The sequence below is a fragment of the Cavia porcellus genome, unplaced genomic scaffold (genome assembly GCF_034190915.1).
Source record: "Cavia porcellus strain 051 isolate PalLab524CR breed Dunkin Hartley unplaced genomic scaffold, mCavPor4.1 scaffold_27, whole genome shotgun sequence".
Taxonomy (NCBI): Eukaryota; Metazoa; Chordata; class Mammalia; order Rodentia; family Caviidae; genus Cavia; species Cavia porcellus.
Window position 1 is genome coordinate 50173171 of NW_026947510.1, and position 17614 is coordinate 50190784.

Here is a 17614-nt window from a genome sequence, read left to right on the forward strand (position 1 = left end):
TGTGTGGTAAATTTGTGCCGGTGTGGTAGGAGGCCTCAGATTCTCACCATATGTTATGGCTGGTGTCTAGATGTCCCCCCAAAGCTTCATGTGGTCATAGACAGGGCTATTTCCAAGGGTGCTGGATCTAGAGTGTGTGGTACAGAAGTTCATTCATAGGGCAGTGTTAGAATCAAAGGCACTTGCCCTGAGTAGCCTGGATAAGATGTAAGGCATACAAAGAGCTGTGGTCTTCTTGCTTTTGCTACCTTCTGCCCACCATGAACTGTTTCTCCTCTGCAATGCCTGTCTGCAGTGCCACCCTGTCTTGGAAGCTGGTTATGGGCTGAAATTTCTACAAACCATGAGCTAAATAAACCTTTTCCCCTTTAATGGTATCAATATTTTATATCAGCAATGAGAACAATAGCTAAGGCACCATGTAGACCATTCCATAAGGCTGCTTGAACTTCTTTCTGGCCAACTTGTTGGCTGGCTTACCTTACGGCATGTAATGAGAGAACAAGATGGAAGTCACCATGTCTTCTCAAACATTTCCACAATATCCTACTAGCTATATAAGTAAACTCTTCTCATTGTGGGAGGATACAGAAGAGTATAGATACCACAAGACATGGACTTTGGGGAACTATCTTAGAGCTATCAGGCTACTGAAATAGGAGAACATTTAATCTTCGATATTTTTTGTAAGTATCCAGTTAATGTTCAGATATCCTTAAACTTTCCTAAAAGTAATACAGTTATTAAAGTTTCCCAGGTTTCTTCCTTTGCTCCAAATTACACATTGATTATTGGTTTGCTTCAGTTTTTATTTGTATAACACATACGTCTTTTTCAGATACATGGTCAGAATTACTTCTTAGTAAAAAGGATTAATTATAGAGGCTTGTGCTGAGATAACCTCAGCACTACTGATCAGTCCTCTGTCATTCTGTAGAACCCTCAAGTTCATTGAACATTTCTTGGACAACTCATATGTGAAATATTATGAATGCAAATATTAGTGCAGAGTGTCTCTGTCATCAAGAAGAGGCAACTATTTAATTATAATTTGTACTGAGTATTATTACACAACTACAGCTGTTGGAATCATGGGCTCAGACATTAATTTATTTGACTTTAACTTCTGGCTCCCCTCTTAATTATTGGTATCCTTTCTGTTCTTTAAAACTGAAGAACTCTGCTGATGAGTCCCTCTCTACAGCTTACATACCCCAGTGGATTGTTGGGAGGATTCAGTAAATAGTGCCAGCAGGTACTAAGTGTTGGCCCCTTGAGACTAATTCCTGTGAGCAAAAGTTCCAGGGCATGGTGCATGGTAAGAAGAAATGTCAGGTCTCTCTTGGAGAGTGACTTAGAGTTTGGCCAGTACAGAGAGTTGTTGGTCCTGGGTATGGGGTGCCAACCTGAAAAGCAGCTTGGGGCTGGGAAAGTGAGCAGACAGGAGGCTCGGGTGTGCCAAGTGGTGGCTTCAGGAGACCAGCTGGAGATGGTGGCCTGAGAAGGCGCCAGAGGTCTCAAACAGAGCATCCTTTACATCATGTTTTCTGAGATCATTCCCACTTAAATTTCAGGTATCTTATTCTAGCCTTCTTTAAGAACTCTTAAAATTGTTAGATCTTTTATTTGTATTTTGTAGTTATGGTTTACAAAAGCAGTTATGGAAAACAAAAGTTTGGGCTTACTTTGGAAGGCTTTCCAAAGCAGTCAAATGTGACAGGATTTGATCTCTTTGGTTTGTTTCTGTGAAGTGACCTGGCAAAAGGGGGTATAGTGCATTGAGTAAGTTAGAGCAGGTGTAATAATCAAGACGAAAAATGATGCCTTAGGAACTGGGAGGAGGGGATGGGTAGTTAAGAACCCAAGAACTTACTTGGAACTTCCAAGGGGCATCCCTAAAGCACATTCCAGGGCCCTGCAGAACTGGAGTATCCTAATCTACTTCAAAGAGCCTTGACCTGTTCAGACTTTTGTAATGAAAATCTAAAAAGGAGAGATTTTAATCTCAGCATATGTGAAAACAAGTACGTGTTGGATTGTATATGAGGAAATATGCATCATAATCCTCTTGGCCTTTAATGTCTGGCTGTATTAATAATCTTATTTTGCAAACAAAAGACAATAAAGATTATGTTAATTTAGATACTCCCTCTCAACTGCTCACTTTTCATTTCCAAAAGTTTCCTCGAAAACAACTCAGAAAGAGAGATGAGTGTTTAAAGAAAAGAAGATGAATAGGAAGATATTTTGACTTAGGTCTTTAAGAGTATTTTGCCCACCAGGCCCAAGAATGCGAGTTAGTGTGGTTAAGTCTAGGCGGCCTCCTCTCAATTGGCCCTGAGTCTTCTATAGCAGCAGTGACCCTCCTTTGCTGTTTGGATGTCACTTTTATTTGACATGCTCTTTTGCCAAGTCCCTTCAAAGTCCAATGTGTGAATGTCTTCCAGTTTCTTTAGGAGGTGGATAGATCTAGTTAAAGCCAGAAGCTCTCCCTCAACATCTGGTATAATAGGATAAAACAAATTCTGTGATACCTAGTTGACTTAAAGCCTGTTTATTTCATTATTTTCAAATGTGACCACCCTACTCTTTTTTTCCTTGTGTTTGGAAGCAGACACTTTTGCAACTGTAACTCTATGGAGAAAAAAAAAAAAAAAAAGGAAGCCATTGGCAATTTTGTAAGCAATATTAAATTATATGAAGTGTTAGGCTAGTCAGTCTAGTAACTGGAGTTGAAGACAATGTCTCCATTCAGGACACAGCCTCTGTGTGGGGAGAAATCCACTGTGCAAGGGCAAGCCGTGGACCGTTCCCCCTTCCTAAATTGTATTTGAAACATATTTATTTTCTTCCATTTCATCAGGCTGGGCGGGTGGTCTACCTTGTTTTTTCTTTTCTTGTGCAATTTCTAATTTGATATTTCATGACTAAAAATTTAAGAACTGCAACATTTTTGAGTGACTTTTTTTATTCATAATAAAATAAATCAGTGTCTGGATATATTTTAAAAAGTGCTTGACAGAAGCTAGTCTTGTTACTAAAGTAAACTTTTCTATAAATAAATGCAGAAACATCTGTGAAGGGCAGGGTCTGAATGTGGCAGACATATGAATTGCATCAATTTTCGTCTTGTGGCCAAGATTTCTTCCCTAGGCTTTTCTTACGATAATGTGGCAGAGCTTCACATTCTCACGGCACTGGGCAATAAAGCGGTCAAAAGAAATGGTACTGCGTCGCCCTCTTTCCTAGCCAGTCAGTGGTAATTTGTACTAACCTAGGAAAAATGTGGTGTGTTTCTGTTATTTTTCAGGACTGAAAACCTGAGATCTCTCATTCAACTTCATTTTTAGCCCTGGCTTTAGGCAATTTTCCAAATGTCTAACTGCTAACTGCTTTCAAGAAATTATGGTGGTATTTCAGGGAGCTTTACTCAATAGAAAAAGAAGGCAAGAAAAGCCTTCCTAGAACATGAAAGTCTCATCAGATGCCCTTAAAAAAAAAAACAAAAAAACTGAAATTCCTTTTTCAAAAACACATAAATGCTAATCGAAACCAAACAGAAAACAAACTCACCCTACAAGTATTGCAACTCAAATGACCTAAAAGAGGGTGGAGGGGGGAATTACTTTTTGCAAAACCCATACTCCAAGCTGGTGAATTTGCTTGCTCTTTGAAAACTATTACGTTTAAGTTGAATAATTTAGCATTCCTAAGATAGAAGTTAGCTGGGATTGTAAGAACATTGTGTGCCTTTGCAGGTACCTGCGTGGATCCTCCTAGCAGGGTGCTGTGCTGGTCCCTGGGACGACATCATACTGGCCCTGACTTGGAGAGTCCCGCGTGCTGAGGTGAGTGAGAAAACCTGCGCTCCTGACCTGCATCCCGCAGGTGTAGTTAATATGTGTTACTCTAAGTAACTAAAAAGACTTCCGGAATTTGGAGAGACATTTATAGGTATATTTACTAGTGAACCCAAGAATCATTTAAGATGTTTTTATCTAGATAAGTAAAGCTAGTGATAACATTTTGCCACTGTTATAGAATTCCTAGATCTAAATCTGTGTTGACACTAAAGCATCTTAAAATATGCCTAGGATTCAAATTTGGAGCCTGAAGCAGATGTTTTCAGAGTAGTGCGTTACTGCTCTTGGATTTTCTGGAAGAGCACCATACTGATGCTTTGAATTGGTGTGTGGCTTTCTCTTCTAAAGTCGGGATCTCTTTTAAGGCAGACAAGTCTTTCAAACAGAGAAAGTTTATAAAGTCTTTGATGGTTAACCAAACTTTCTGACAGTTCTTTGCGATGGTCTGGGGTAAGTCTGGAATGTCGTATGATTTCAGCTTCCATCTCTTCAGTAATTTCTATCCTTGACTTCCTTAAGTAAAAGTGAGCAAAAAATTCATTTAATTGAATTAAATTCAGCCAATTAAATTAAATGAAAATACATGATTAAGTTATGTTTCACTTGGTTTTAGTATGTTTGCTTGCATGTTATCTTTTGTCTCTTGAATATTTAAGTGACTTATTGGTCCCAAAATAAAGAGTAATTTGACCTTGTATGTAGTAAATGAATTACTTATGAAGAAACTATTCACATTTTACAGGTGAATAAACTCCTTAAGGGCACCAATCAGTATGCTGTCTCATAAATTCCTTAGTCCCTCATTTGCAAAAGTTATGTGCTTGTGTTTTTTACTAGGTGACTCTCAAAATTCTCACATAAATTAATCTTCCTCTGAAGAATAAAGCATAACATTAGAACCTTCAAATTAGATTATATTGGGGGGATGGAGCTCCTACACCCGTAAATCCATATCCTCAGTGGTTTTGTTCTTAATGTAGACCCTGCTGGACATTGTTTGTGCCCTTAGCAAAAATTGTAACTACAAGATCATAAGTATTGAGAGCGAAAGGTGATGGCTCTAATCAGGCAATTTTGTTACATCTGTGTAAGAGCTAAAGATATATTCAAACCCTGTTCTTTTTTTTTTTTTTTTTTTTTGGTACTGGGGATCAAACTCAGGACCTCACACTTGCCAGGCAGGTGCTTATGCCACTGAGCTAAATCTCCAGTCCCTCAATCCCTGTTCGTAATGTGCTGTTACTTGTAATATGATTTGAAAAGAAAAACAAAAAAATGTGCTAGTTTAACTAAGGTTCTGTGTTTGGACAGTCACTTAAATTTTAGCTTCCATTAGCATGAAGCTATGCTATGAAGTTTTTTTAAAAATATGTAGCTTATTTTCTACTTAGGAAGATTTATGTGTGAGTCATATCACGAGGAACTGTGGTTTAGGCTTGTTATTTAGGGATACTATGGTTTGAGTTGGAACATTTCAATTACTTGATTTCTCTGGGTCACTTAAAGTTAGATAGATAGGGATTGTGTGAGCTGGTTGGAGTTTGCTGATAAAGAGATCCTATTTTTGCTGTTTCTTCTCAAATGCTTATTATGCCCAAGTTTAGCAGCCTTTGACGTTTGACTTTCATGGTGCAGAAACTATTTTATCGTGCTGAGTTGTCTTTTTCAGATGAACTTCTGTGTGTTTTAGTCCATGTTTGCAGTCTGTAATGTTTACATTCTTTGTGTGGAGTTGGTACATGTCCATAGCTTACCTTGGTTCCTTTTTTCATCCTTTTCCTCTCCTGACTCCACCATCTCTTGATCCCCTTCCTATCTGAGGAGGATCTAACTCCCTGTTTCTATTATCTTTTATTTTGTTCTTTATCTATAATTTGGGTTTCTCATATAAAAGAAACCATATTTTTTTCTCCCCCCCCCCCCCCCCCCCCCCCGGTACCGGGGATCTAACTCACGACCGCCTGCTTGCAAGGCAGGTACTTATGCCGCTGAGCTAAATCCCCAGCCCTGAGAAACCATATTTTATATAAATCAAGAGTCTGCCCAGGGCTAGGGTTTAGATATACATAAAAACTTCCAAAGCTCTACTGGAATCTGAGGTAATAATCCTGTTTAACCTACAGAGAAGGTGACTTCCCTAAGCCTCTCTCATGAAACCTCTACTTTCAATACTGTAAGGTTAATTTTGACGGGTCACAAAATCAGCTTTGAAGTCTCACCATTGCTACACTGAAAAATTGTCTGTCATTTTTTTTCCATGGAGCTGCTCTAAATTTTTAATGTCCAGCAATCACAAGATCTCTGCTTCATCACATTTTCTCCATGAAGATGCAATTTTTCTTGAGTGCATTTTTCTTAGAGAAAATGATAGAAGATAATTTGCACTCTATCACAAGGCACCTTTGTGAGGTTTATAAATTTGAAACTGTGAAAACAAATTTTAAAGTTTATATTTTGTGTGAAAAGACATTTGGCACAACAGAATACCTTTTACAGATTGTTTGCTTTTCCTTGTGTTCACAATAAGGTTACAGTCTTCTCGCAGCCCCTTTTCTGATAACTTTCTACAAAAAGCATTACTGAGGGGGAGATAATGATAAACAGGACTTAGCTCCATAATCTGCTTTCAAAACTGCCCTGCAAGTAATTTCACATAGTTTCTGGAATGAGGCATATGGTGGCAATATACTATACTTCTGGTAATGAGAAGCAGTTTTGGAACACTCCTAAGTATTGCATATTTAATCTTGTGTGTGTGTGTGTGTGTGCTTTCATTCTCATGATTTAATGGAAAATACTTATTTTATGCTTATACTTGGTTTTAAGGGTTTAGAAGAGGATATTTCTGAATAAAGCTTGTAAGATGTTTCTTGTTGTTGCAGATAATTTGTGCACACAGATCTTAGAAGGCTTGAAATGGTTTACCCAAGAAAACAACTTAGTAGAAGGTGGGGGTGCATTTTCTGTTATTTAAGTTGTCATAGTAACTTGCATCAAGACACTTACTTGAATCCAGGCCTAAAGAATTCCAGCAACAATAAACATTCCAATTGCATTCATCATCCTTTCTTTCTTTCTTTTTTCTTTCTTCCTTTTTTGACCAAGAAAGGAGCTATCCATTGTGACCTAATTATTATATTTCTATTTTTAGAACATGGGTAGCAATTTGCCTGTTTTAGCAATTTGGAACTTCTTGGGTAGACTAAAACTGCAAAGCTTAGTTGTCTATGTTTAACATGGACATTTTCTGATAATGTGTCCCACAGTGTTTCAGATTTTGACATAGGTTCAGTGTCATGGTTACTTAATGAAATATGAAAGAAGCAGTATTTTATAAGAATTGACAGAATTGCTGAATATGCTGGTTGACATGCAGTACTGCTATTAAGAGTATTAAAATCTGATTTTCCTGGAGCACTGATTTAGGAATATTACTACTTTCTTAATGTCAGCTTGTTCATATTTTTATGTCATGGAGTTCAGTCTCAGCAAATATGTTTTGATAAAAGATGAGGTACACTATAAAAATGAAAAACTGTATCAAGATACTATTTTTAGGCATCCTTACAAAGTAGGATGTTGTTTCTAAAGAAAAAACTTTTCCTTAGAATTTACTTCTCTCTTGCCTTCTTAATTGCTAACCAAGATTATTTGGATTTTAAAACACTTTCCTTAAGGAACATTAGAAAAAATGAGAAGGAGGGAGAGACAAAAATATGCATAAATCCATGTGTACATATGTGTCCATTCACTTCAGAAAGTTTGGAAATTAAATTGGAAAAGTTCATGGCCAGGATGGTTAAATTAAAAATGTACAAATTGTTTATGGAGAAAATGAAATGACCTATTATCGCACTGTTTTACAGATATTTCACTGTTAGTATTTTATGGGAAGTATCTATAATTTTATGAGCAAAGTTGAGGTTAAGCTGTGTATAGCTGAAATACTAATAGTGGTGAATGTTAAATTGTATCCCCGTCAGCGTTAGCACCATCCATGCTGACACCGCTCTAAGAGTGCCCAGCCAGCACAGTAAGAGAAGAAACCGGATGAACGAACTGTGGGAGAGGAAAATAAAGTTATTTCCAGATAAAAATGTCCAAGACAGTCAACTGAAACTAAAAGTTTAGTAAGTTTTTATTGTAATATAAAAATGATTTTGATATATAATCAATTTGAAAATATGATAGTCAGTTTGAAAATAATCAATTTGAAAAATAATGTTGATATATAATCAATTTGAAAATATGAGAAAAAGTCTCTTGATATGGCAAAAGAAAATATGCTAAAAATTAAGCTTTGCATGCACAAGAGATGCAAATGACCTATGGGAAGGAAACAGACTACTACTCTAAGGATTAAAAGAGCATTTCTGACTAGAAAAATAATTGTTAATCTATTTATATTTATTTATGAGTTAATATGATGCAAATTAAAATTTTCTGTAGGGATTTTTCACAGTAAGTGATTATGAATTTCATTTTTATAAGACCTAAAAATGTTTGTGAAGAAGAATAAAGGGAGAGTTGTAGTGGTAAATATTTATTTTAAAATAAGGAGTATGTGAAGCCTGGTTTAGTTCCCAGGACCACATAAAGGGTGTATTTCATGAATAGAGTGTATGCTTAACATGTGCAAAATCCTAGATTCAATTCTCAGTGTCCCCAAAAATAAAACTTAGAATGATGCTGATAAAAGAAATACTTGGAACTGCATAAAAAACTCAAACGAATGTTGAATTTCTAAAAATACCATTGCAAAGAATGAATGTAAAAATGCAACAGTGTACAAGGAGACAATGTACATTATAAAGCTGATTTTTTTCCCCCCGTATGGAAGTACACAAGCAAAAGCTAAAATAAGGAAATGATTCAATATGTAATTACAATTAAAAAAATAGTTAAATTTTGCATGTGTCAAATGACAAGGAAAACAGTCACATAGAAAAAGTATTCAGCTTATATATTCATATTTTCAGATTGTTAGGTAGAAAAATATATAATTGTTATTGTAAAATACATGGTATTGTTATAAAATTGTTGTAAAATTGTTATTGTAAAATACATGGTATAGTTATTGTAAAATACATGGTATAATAAAATACATGATATATAATGAATAGAATTAATACCCCTATATAATTACCTCATCACACGATACCTCATTAGTATATATAAATTTTTATGTTTCATTTAAAAATAAAAAACTTTATTTCAGCTCAGTAAGAAAATAATTCTCAATTAAAAAATCTGTGATTCTTAGTACTTTTTAAAAATACAAACTGACATAGACTTAAGAATTTGTTCAGTCTATATAATTAAAAAAAGAATATATATATATATATATATATATATGATGTATCATTATTAAGGATTCAAAACATGTATGAAAAACCCATTAAAAACCTATTCATAAAATGTAATGTATGAAGACCTGTGAATTCCTGATGCTGGCATTGAGAGAAGATAGATCAGAAGGCTCATGTCATGCAACTAGAAGACAGTATGTTATACAGTCCATAAAATAATTTTGCATCTACTTAGGGATTTTTCTATTATTTATTAAATGGGAAATTTACAGTAACCAAAAAAGTACAGTGCCAGGACATAACATAAATTCTTATTCTATGTTTACCCCTTGGTTCTGGGGTTGAACTCAGGGCCTTTGCACTGAATTACATCTCATTTTGAGATAGCATCTCACTAAGTTCCTAATATGCCTAGATTGGTCTCAAACTTGTAGTCCTCCTGCAACAGCCTACAGAGTACTGGGATTGTAAATGTGTGCTGCCATGCTTGATCTAACCTTATTCTTTAAATTATCTATATACACAAAACTGTAGGAGAAAATATAGCAAATCATTAATGATGATTACCTCCAAATGACAGAACCATAGGAAAATAATTTCAGTTTTCATTTAAAACATCCAGATTCTATAAAACAAATATGTATTATATCTTTGACCATAAAGTTGGAAAAGGTTGTGTTTTTTTTTTTTAATCTAAGGTCAACTTAAATGTAAACAGATAATAAATTGCTCAACAGAAGAGATAACCTGACTGAATGAGATAAAAGAAAACACACACACACACACACACTAATAAGATCCGTCAGTAGGCTGCCTAAGGAAACTCACTTCTTTAGCCAGTAAACACAGATATAGTCTAGATACCAAATAAGAAGCAAAGGAAAGCAAGAGTAGTATCTATACTTATATAGGATAAAAAGAAAGTAAGTCAATACCTGTAAAAAAGTGATAAAAAATCAATTACAGAAAAAAGAATAAATATATATGCACATAATGATGTAACACCCATTTATATAAAGTAGCATATTTGGATCTGAAGGAGAAAAAGACTTTAATACAATAATGGTTCGGAAGCTAAGCACCCCACTTTCATCAGTGAACCCATCATCTAGACAAATAAATAAATAAACATCTGAATTAAACCATTTCATAGACCAAATGGACCTAACAGACGTACACAGAAGAGTTCATCCAACACCTGAAAAATACATTCTTCACAGCATGTAGATTTTTTTTAAAAATTGAAATCATAGCTTGTATCTTCTCTGATCACTGTGGAATAAAACTGTAAGTCACCATGAAGAACTTTAGGAGTTGGTTTTTTGTAAAGATAAAATTGATAAACCTTTAGCTTCGGTAGCTAAGATAAAAGGGGAGAAGACCCAAAAGTTAAAATCACAGACAAAAAGAAGACATTATACTTATTACTACAGAAATACAAAAGATTATTAGAAACTATTCAGAACAGCATATATTCTAACAGATAGGAAAACTTAGAAGACACAGATAAATTTCTGGACATATTACTTACCAGTCAAAATTGAATGGTAAAGATAGTCATAGAAAATCTCAGCAGACCAAAAACAACTAGCAAGATTAAGTAGGTAATAGCAAGCCTCCCAAAAAGGAGAGCTCAGGACCAGACAGCTTCACTACTGAATTTTACCAAGCTTTTAAAGAACTAACACCAGCTGACTCCAGACTATTCTATAGTATTAAAAGAGGCCGTTCTATGAGGTCAGCATTGTCTTGTAAACAAAACTAGACAAGGATATAATAGTAAACTACTAACCATTAATCCCTGATGCAAAAATTCTCAACAAAATACTAGCAAATTTAATCCAGTAACAACAACAAAAATATTATGTTCCATGATTTAAGAAATCCTCAAAATAATATACATGGGAGGAATATACATGAACACAAAGGATACATATAACAAACTCACAACCTGTGTCATACTGAATGGAGAAAAGCTGCCATCATTTCCTCTAAAATCAAGAAAAAGCAAAAAATGCTCACATGTAACATTCTTATTGTATATATTACTGGATATCTTGGCCTGATTAGTGAGGCAGAATAAATCAGGGCACCTAAATAGGTAAAGAAAAGATCTAACGATCCCTGTTTGAAGATGATCTGACTTTACATATAGAAAATCCTAATGACTGGACCAAATAAAAATTAGAACTGACTGGGCTGCAGATTTAGCTCAGTGGTATAAGTGCCTGCCTGGCAAGCACAAAGTCGAGAGTTCCATCCCCGGTACCAAAAAAAATAGAACTGACAAATAAATTTGGTGAAAAATCAACATGTAAGAATCAATAGAATTTTTATACACCAAAAACTAAACCGCTAAGAAATTGAAGCAATCAAATAGTAGCTATCAAACTAAATAAAACTCTTAAAAACAAATCTAACCAAGGAATTTCACAGTCTTGACAAAGAAAATTATAAAACATTAATAAAAGTAATTAAAGAGCACGCACACGTGCGCACACACACACAAAATCACAGTGAAAAGACATTCAGTGTTCGTGGATTGGAAGAATTAGTGTTGTTAAAAATGTATATCATCTGATGTAATCTGTAAGTTCAATGTAATTCTTAACAGAATACCAATTACATTTTTCACAAACTATGGGGAAAAAAGCTCTTAAATTTTCTTTGGTGCTATAGAAAACTGAATAAAGTAATATTGGGCAAAAGAAGAACAAAGCCATTGTAATACTTGATTTCAAAACATACCACATGATACTGTTACAAAAGCTAGACTAAAAGAACAGAATAAAGAATCCAGCAATAAATCCATGTATTTATAGCCAAATGATTTTCAACAAAGGAAGCAAAAACATTCCTTGAAGAAAGGACAGTCTCTTCAATAATTGATGCAAGGAATACTGAATGTCCATATGCAGGAGAAACTAGTTCCTGTCACCATATACAAAAGTCAACTCAAATGGATAAAAGTTTTAGTTTTTTTAATTTTGGGATTTTTTTTTTTGTCTGTTTGTTTTATTTTGTTTTTAAAGGTCTGAAACTATGAAACTTCTAGAAGAAAGCAAAGGAAATGTTTCAGGATGTTGGTAGTGAAACAGTGACCAGAGTGAATCATACAATAAAACAAAACTAGTTATTCAACAAAGAATTAATTTTTGAGATATACAGTATACAGAACTCAGCTCAGTAACAAATATTTGTCATCATTATCATCTTGCGATTAAAAAATGACTGTGTGTTCTGAATAGACATTTCTCAAAATGAGGATGTAGAAATGGCCAAAAAGGGCAAGAAAAATGTTTAACATCGTTAATCATTAGGAAAGATAAAATCACACTGAAATATAACCCTGTTATTAAGATAGCTGTTGTCAAAAAGAAAAAAGATTGTCAGCTGCTGATGAGGTAAAGAAAGTGAACTGTCATACACTGTTGCTGGGAATATAAATTAGTCATCAGTTAGGGAAAATAGTCAGAAAGTTCCTCAGAACACTCAAACTAGAACTGCTGTAATACCCAGCAGTCCTACTACAGGATATGCATCCAGAGGAACCGAAATCATTTATGTAGAGCCATCTATACTCACATGTTTACTGTAGCTATTCATAAAATCCAAGACAGAAAATAAACCTAGGTGTCCACTGACCAGTTGATAGTTTTTTGATGGTGCTATATTTGTATAATGGAAATGTACTTAGGGGTGAAAAGAATGGAATTCTGTTACTTGCATAAATATGAATGGAACTGCAGGTTTTGATATTACTTGAAAAAGGCACAAAAGACAAATGCTACATGTTCTGACTTATGTATGGAAGGTAAAAAAATTGATCTCAAAGAAAGAGAATTAAATAGTGGTTATTGGGATCTAGAAAGATGTAGGGGAAGGAAAGATAGAGAAAAGAGAAAGGATAGAGAGACTGTGGGTGACAATAATTACTTTTAGTATTTCAAAATAGCTAGTATAGAGGATTTCGGGTATTTCTCAATTCAGAGAAATGGTGAATAAGGTAATAGAAATGCCACTTACCCCGATTGGCTTCTTATACACTGTATACTTGATTTGAGTATCACTCTGTATTCTATAAACATATATCTGTATTCTATAAACATATACAGTTTTTAAAAGGCCACAAAAATATTTGGTTGGCCAGATGTCTTACATTTTATTATTTGACTCTACTGAGGAAAAATAAACTTCGCTATAAAGATTTATTCACTGAGATGGACTAGCCACAGAATTAAATAGCAACAGGACCACCAGAACCAGTGGGTAGGGAAGATCAAATTGAACTCCTGGGCTGTCATTCAGAATAATATGAATTAACCTAGACTTAAAAGCTCATTCAGTGTTATATTGTGATGAATATGTGGGTAACCAGCGTCATGCTTCTAGAGGGGCAGGGACCAAGCATCCCTGGGAATGATGAAGAGCAGTGAGTGTGTCTTTGTCTTGGTCTGTTTTGTGCAGAACATTTGAGGGTAGGTTATCTATAATAAGCAGAAATTCATTGCCTGATACTTCTGGAGAAAGCCAATATTAAGGTGCTGGCATTTGAAAAGTGCCTTTTTGCTGTTATCATCGCATGATAGGTAAGGTGAAAGGGGACCCACTCATGAATAAGGTCCTTGCACTAATACATTCGTGAGGACAAGCTCACAGCCTCTTCAAGGTTCCAGCTCTTAATACTGTGGTAGTGGCAGTTAAATTTCAACATGTGAAGACTGCAGATGTTCAAATCCTAGCAGTCTCTATGTTTAAATCCCTACCCTTTTCCCTGTAACTCTTACATCAGATGTCCAGTGTAAATGGTCAAGTGTTGTCGATGACATTGAATCAAACTTACAAAGTCCTTATGGACTAAATGAGGTAATTAGGACAATTACTTTAGTTCTGTAGCCAATAGTGCATATTATTTACTTTCCCTGTAACTATTATATCAAATGTCACTTCAGTTTAAATGGTCAAATATTGAGATTGTCAATGACATTGAATCAAACTTACACAGTCTTTATGGATTAAATGAGGTAATTAAGACAGTTATGTTAGTTCCATAGCCATTGGTGTATGCTGTTTACTTGTCCACCTCTTTTCCTTTGACTTCTCTATTCTGATTAGCAGTTTCATCTTGGCAAGACATATAAGGAATTTTTAGGAAATATATTCAGATTGAGATACTATGCCTTCAAAGTGTATTACTTTAATATATTTGTGGTATTCCTTCTGAACATAGCTATTACAATGCTTTTGGCTTTCTCCTGGGCAGTGTTTATGCGTTCATAAACATTCCTAGCCTCTTTGTGACTAGGATTGACTTTGGACTTGGTGATGCTGAGGAATACTCAGGTTCTGCTCTGGCAGTGTTGGACTTCTCCGCACAGGACATAAAACAGTGAGAATGAGCGTGGTCAGATCACTCCCGGCAACAAGGAGCATCCTGGCCTGCTCTGTAGAGTTGCAGTTCATTTCAAATGAGCCACTTTTGATCTTAAGTAAAATTTGATTTTACACTGCTTGAGACAGTTTTCAAGTTTAGTTTCCTCCTTACAAGGCAAAGATTATTGAAAAATTTTCTTCTCTGTTGTTTGACACCTACTCTTTTCCTGAAATTCTGGAAAAGAGGTTTTTAGAAAAAAGCAATGCAGTATCTAAAATGTATAGAAAGATAAAAAATGAAAAATAGGATTATATCCTTTTTCATTAAGCTTCCTCTACCCAAATGTAACTATTATTAGCAAGCAGTTTCTTTACAAAATAGTTAATATTATATATAGCACATATTTGCATCTTCAAATTTATATTGATGCCATTGTCTGTGTGTGTTTTACACCAGATTCTTCGCAGATTGACTCATTTACTCAGAATAACCTTAAAGACAAATATGATTATTAGATCATGGGTGAACTGGTTTAAGTTCAGTGGACATTATTTGTTGATTTGCATTCTTCCATTTAACTGAGTTTGTAGAAAATGAGGTCAACATACAATTTCCTGATAGATGTGTGACTGATTTATTTTGCTCCTAATCACCCCAATAACTATTGTCTGAGGTCATTCTCTGGTTTCCATCCCTGGTTATTGAGACAGTGTTTATATTCATCTAAGTGAAGTAGGGAAAATATAAAAATTAAACACGGTCAGAATACAGATATTTTTAATATCTAATAAGATAAATTTTCAAAGATGTTAGAGTTTTGATCTTTTTATGACTTGTTTTCCTTCTTGTTTTTGTTTGGTTGTTGTTGTTATTGTTGTTGCTGCTTTTGCAGGAATTGGGATTTAATCCAGGACCTTACACATGCTAGAAAAGTATTCTACTACTTAGCTGCATCCTCGGCCTAAAAATTGTATCTTCATCTAAAGTGGGCCTTTTGATTGTCAGAATGGGGTTTCTGCCTTTGAGGACCATCGTGATCTCATTGTATGAAGACAGTTTACAACAGGTAGAAGCACAGCTTTCAGTGCCTTGTAATCTCATGTTATATCAACTCTTGTACTCTTTCTGTCTTTTGTTTCTTCTAGTTTGTCTCTGAGATTTCAGCTATGGTGTACCTGTTTTTTAGGAAGTTTCAGGAAACTGAAACTCAAATTCCAACAGTCGTGGTCGTCTCCCCATGGTCTTGCTAAGTCCAGAGTCCCCTTAGGCGAACGGCCCCTCCTGTGTCTGAATTGCTCCTAGGTGGGATTCTCAGTTTTGTCCAGTGTTGAACCTTACTATTGATAATTACACTAGGATCATAGCATAAACCATTACTGTTCCAGGCAGGCCAGTACTCTTGGTCACTCAGGAAATACTTCTAGTGTCCTACTCATGATAAGGGCTCAAAGAACCAGGATCCTTTGACCCCTGAGCCAGGAATATGGAGTAGTAGGTATATGGGACATGGTGATGTCACATTCACCTTTCTGAGCTTTAGTTTTTACTCATTAAATTGAGGTATGCAATGCCTGTCTCCAAGGTGGCTTCATAAAAGCATGGAGAATGTCTGAAAACTGGACACCTGTTAATGTTACCTGTTTCTGACTCCAGATTAAGCCCTTGTACTCTACTCAGAATTATGGAGCCAATAACAGGACTGTACCAATTAATCAGGAACAATGACTTTAATTCTTGGCCAATAATAGAGAAGTAGGAGATGAAACTTACAAATCAACTTCTCAAGTCATTGGGCATCAGGAGGTTATGGTTATAGGTAAAGGAAATGAAGGGAGAGAGCTAAGGAATACTTGTGTCTTTTATAGAAATGGGTGGAAATGTTCTAGGAACTCCTGGATACCACTTTTCATTCTTTTTATGGTTCTTTCTATTGCATGTCATGGTAATTGTCCACTATCATGGTGTGCAGGGTACGTCATTTAAGTATATGGATGAGATTATAATGAAGATAGAGATTGTCTGGTGGCCACTGTGGCAGCCATCTTAAATCCAGCCAGTTTCACCTGAAGAGGGACGCCCTGTCCTTAAACGTAAGATCAGGGTGGGGGTAGAAATTCATCTAGGTGAAGTAAGTAGTAAAGAGAATGGCAGAATAACATGAATTCCCCACTCCATCTCTGCAGATGACCTTAGCTGCACAGATGGGTAGTTTTGTGTGGGGACATTTCTGCTGGTGATTCATGTTGCATACTTTCCTAGTGTATTCCTGTAGTCTATTTTATTGGACAGAACAGTAATTTTGGCAGATAGTAACCCTACGTAGCTACATAGTTCCTCAGTTTACAGTAGATGGTTGATCTGTATTATTTGAATCAAGTACATCCTGGCACTGAAGGCATGAGTCCTGGTGGTTCAGCAATACACCCAATTTCATTATAAACACCCACTTTGTGATACGCTTTATTTTGTGTGTTCCTATTCTATAAGTTATATAAATTGGTAAAAAAAACCATTTTGTAAATATTCAAGTATGAATTTGTATGTACATGTTATATTTTGTGTGAATCAAAGGCACTTACTTTATTGTACCAGCTGCCCAAATGAGTTTCTTTTGCGTAAAATTTGAAAAGTAATTGACTACTTAGTAACATACATACCAGATACGGTTTTCTTGTAATACATAAATAATTTCTGCTGACAGTACCAAACAGGAGGTAACATGCCTCAAGGTTTGGAGCTTTTGTAAAAGGAACAGAGCCTTTTTACCATTTTTTTCCACAGTTTTCTTCCTTAGCAGGTCTTCATTCAGAAGCAAATGAAGTGTTTAGGCTTAAAAGACAAGTCTGCTGGGTGGGCAGTAGAGGACAGACGGGTAGCAGATGATCTCGGTCGTGTCAGGAGTTCTGTAGTTGTGCAGTGATAAAGGCTCTCAGGAAGACACCTTAACTGTGCGGAGGTAAAGGAAGGCTTCTTATAGAGACAAGTATTCAGAGGTGAGAAGTCTACTTCTTAAGGCCTGCTTATGACCACGTAAGGAGGAAGCGGCATCTGCAAAGCCTAAAAAGAGA

General features: G+C 35.5%; 1 protein-coding gene across 1 annotated transcript in view; it reads left to right on the top strand.

Annotated features, from left to right (window-relative positions):
* Rassf8 (Ras association domain family member 8) overlaps window positions 1-17614 on the top strand; it is a 116157-nt gene that overhangs the window by 32740 nt on the left and 65803 nt on the right. Inside the window, exon 2 of the mRNA XM_003470453.5 lies at window positions 3759-3848. The gene's annotated coding sequence lies outside the window, so the exon portion shown is untranslated. The remainder of the gene's footprint in view (window positions 1-3758; window positions 3849-17614) is intronic.